At 42.1% G+C, this 3,938-nt stretch overlaps 1 non-coding gene across 1 annotated transcript; it reads left to right on the top strand.

Moving 5' to 3' along the window:
- The first annotated feature begins 1,008 nt into the window (after nucleotides 1–1,008).
- trnai-uau lies at nucleotides 1,009–1,104 on the top strand. The gene is made up of 2 exons: nucleotides 1,009–1,046; nucleotides 1,069–1,104. It is a non-coding gene; the product is annotated as a tRNA-Ile (tRNA).
- Nucleotides 1,105–3,938: the final 2,834 nt, after the last annotated feature.

A 3,938-nucleotide genomic window follows, 5' to 3' on the forward strand; every position in this document is an offset into this window, starting at 1 on the left:
GCAGATCGAGTTTAATTTACACAAATGTGAGGTGCTGCATTTTGGAAAGGCAAATCACAGCAGGACTTACAATGCCTTTTAAATGCTGGAATTGTATCAGCCTCCAAAGCTTCCTCTGCCAGATCATTCCATACGTGCACCACCCTCTGTGTGAAAAAGTTGCCATTTAGGTGCCTTTTAAATTTCCCCCTCAAACCGTAAAACTATGCCTTCTAGTTCTGGACGCCTTCACCTCAGTGAAACGACCTCGTACATTAACCTTATCCATACCCCTCATGATTTTATAAAGCTCATAATGTCACTTCTATAAGGTCACCACTCAGCCTCCGATGCTCGAGGGAAAACAGCCCCAGCTTATTCACCCTCTGCCTATAGTTCAAATTCTCTCAACCTGGCAACATCATCGTAAGTCTTTTCTGAACTTATTTGCAGATGAACAGGAAGGGTTGAGAGGAATATGGGCCGAGTGTAGGCACATGGACTAGATTAGGTTAGGATATCTGGTCTGCAAAGACACATTGGACCGAAGGGTCTGTTTCCGTTCTGTACATCTCTTTGACTCTGTGATGCCAAAACTCAGAGAAAGGTCAACCTCTGAAATTCGGTGCCCAAGATACGGTGGCGATCAGTCATTGAGTCTGTCCAAGAATAAGATTGAAAGGTTCCTGCAGACTAAAGACATCAATGGCTCAGAAGACAGTCGAGGAAAATATTGAAAATGCATTTCTCAATATCAATCCAGTTTAGCACTGTATAGTTAGGCAATTTCCTGAAGTAAGTTAGAAACCACTGGTGAATACAAAGTTAAAAATCACACAACACCAGATTATAGTCCAACAGGTTTAATTGGAAGCACACTAGCTTTCGGAGCGACGCTCCTTCATCAGATGTCCAACACCGGCATCTCCGAATCATGACTGGTGAATACAATCGCATAATCTTACTTGACAGACAATTTGCCAACCGCTCAGGTACAACCAGATATATTGAGCAAATGGAGGCTATGAAGCTCCAGTGGCGCAATCGGTCAGCGCGTGGTACTTATATGACAGTATGGCGGCGTGTGCAATGCCGAGGTTGTGAGTTCGAGCCTCACCTGGAGCAGTTTTACCTTCTCATTGTCAAATGGCAAGGCTGAGCGATTTTGATTTGTTTGGAAAATACCAGTTTCTCTGGATTGAGAAACGACTTTTCCTGAGAAATGACTCAGCCATCAACCAACGTATCCTGGAAATATTTAAAACGTGAAGAAATATCTGGGAAGAAACAAAGTGATCTTGTTCAGCTCGAAGATGATTCTGAAACTGCGCGCTGCATTGAGGAAAAAGAATGTTTAGCTACTATTTCGTTATTGAATTGGCTGCAAACCCGCACAGGTTGATGTAATAATCAAAACGTAATTAGATTTATCTCATTGAACCGTGTGAATGTTATATTCAACTTTGTTTGGAACATTTATCAGCTTAAAATAAAGAACTGCTATGAAGAAGAGGATTCAAACTACAAAATGACACAGCCTTGTTGTGGTTTTCATGGGTGGAGATCAGAGTGTACGAATGTGATCAAACCTTTAAGGCACCATGGTAAAATAGGAATTGCGTCTCCGGGAGATGGTTCACTTCAAACTCACGAGGGTCTAACTTTTCAAAACCATCAGCGTTTTTCATACTCAATCTTACACAGCTGCACGTGTTTAATAAACCTGTTCACACGTGAAGTCAAAGACATTCGAAGTTAAGCCCCACCCACCGCAATGGCTTTCTCTCACTGTTAAATTCCCTGTTTCAGTACCGAGGTATGCAGGCGCATAATTCTTTGAAGTTTGAGGCACATGTAGACATGTTATCTGAAAAGGCGTTTGGCACGCTTGCCTTCATTGGCTCAGTCTTTGAATATAGGAGTTGGGAAGTCACGTTCAGGTTGTACAGAACAGTGGTGAGGCATCTTCTGGAATACTGTGCCCTGTTCTGGTTGCCCAGTTGTAGAAAGGATATTATCAAGCCGTCGCGAGTTCCGAAGAGATTTACCAGGATTTGAGTTATAAAGAAGGGTTGGCGATGGAGAGGGGAGCTGGACAGAAGATTACGAAGTAATGAGAGGGATAGGTGGTGTTAGTGACAGTTGTCTTTTCCCGATGTTGAGAGCTTTCAAGACTTAGAGACACATTTTTAACTTGAAAGGAGAGATATTTTAAAAGGACATGAGAGACATTTTTTGTTACACAGAGGGTGGTTTGCGTGTGGAATGAACTTCTTGAGGAAGTGTGGTTGCAGGTTCAATTCCAACGTTAAAAAGACATTTGAACAAGTATATGAATAGAAAAGGTTTAGAGGGATATAGACCAGAGTCTGGCAGGTAGGACTAGTTTAGTTTGGGGTTGTGTTCGACATTGACTGTTTGGGCGGAGGCGTTTGTTTCCGTGTTGTATGACTTAAAGACTCTGTGCTCGTGTGTCTTTTAAAACATTCTGGAATCAATGTTATTTCTGTGAGAAAAAAAAATTAGGAATGAAATAATTATATGGGTGAAAGAAACTCTGCTCTACGCCTATATTTATCTTACATCGTTTTAAATCCATGAGTTATTGATTTGTCTGAAAAAGGGAATTCACTTCCCAGTTAGTTCGAAGCTCACATCATCTGGAAAATCTCCGTTAGTTTACTTCCCAATCTTTCCTGTTTCTGTTACAGCATTTCAAACATCGGGCGAATAAAATCCTTTATCCTTTCCACCATCCCGATAAACCCCGTCGTGTCCTTTCCATGTCTTCATATCCCAAGAAACGTTTCTGTGTCCTTTCTAACTCTTTATATTTGTGGTGAAGATTGAAGATCAGGATTACACACAATGCTCTAACTGAGGCTGAATCACAGATATGACACTTGCACAATGATCTCTATGCTTATTAATATGATTATTCCATTTATAAGCTCAATTATTCTAAATCATTATCTAACCACATCACGAACATTGTCTCTATGGCGACCAAGATCTCTCTACTCACTTCTTTTTATATTTTCATAAAATATGGAAATGGCTTGGAAGGTCAATCCCCGTGATCGGAGTGACTCTGAACTATTTCAAAAAGTAAGTGAGATTAAACCATCTCACTGTGGGACTAGAATCATTCGAGTGCAGGTTGGATAAGGACTGCAAATACCTTTAACACTTCAATATTAAAAAATACATCATTTGTTGTCTTTCTATGTTGATGTACCGTTTGTACATTACTTCGTGTTTCCCTTTATCGAATTCCACCCAATGATTAATTCGTGAATGGAGACATTCTTCTCAACTCTCATTATTCTAAACTCCATGGCACATGGACTATGTAGTACTATGCAGTAATCGGATTGGGTGGGCGAACATCCTGAAACACTTGTTTTCCTTTTCAGTGCGTGTTCTGTTGTGCTATGTTCACGACAACCATCCCTTTGGACCCGAAGCTCAGTCTTATTTCAAGGAGTGCAGCTGTTTTTGTTTTCGAAAAGCTGATGGGGCGACCTGGTAAAAGTGTAACCACCAGCCCGGGCTCGCCTGTCACTCCCAGTCAGGCCAGTTTAACACAAGCTCCTCAGCGACGATCGTGCCCCGAGACAAAGGAGCCGGTGAAACTGTGGCATTTCTACCACCGAACCAGCTGAGAGTCGCTCAGAGCGAAGTACATCCCACGTTGCACCAGGAATTCCAAGCAGCAAAGAATGTCAAGAATATCTGCTTCTCGTTCTGTCTCCTTGCTCTCGGGATGGTGTTGTTTGTTCCTTCCCCTTGGACCAAGCTGTCTTCATTGGCGGAGAGTTTAGAAATTTTCTCCCACTGACAGGCAGAGCCAGGGCAGGGAAGAGCAAATGCTGCCCTTTTGCTTCCTCCAACTTTGATTGTGAACTTCCTCATTTACCTGAGACAGAGAGAAAGGTGCTGAGCTGGTGGGAAAGAGA

Source organism: Chiloscyllium plagiosum, chromosome 30 (genome assembly GCF_004010195.1).
Source record: "Chiloscyllium plagiosum isolate BGI_BamShark_2017 chromosome 30, ASM401019v2, whole genome shotgun sequence".
Lineage (NCBI taxonomy): Eukaryota > Metazoa > Chordata > Chondrichthyes > Orectolobiformes > Hemiscylliidae > Chiloscyllium > Chiloscyllium plagiosum.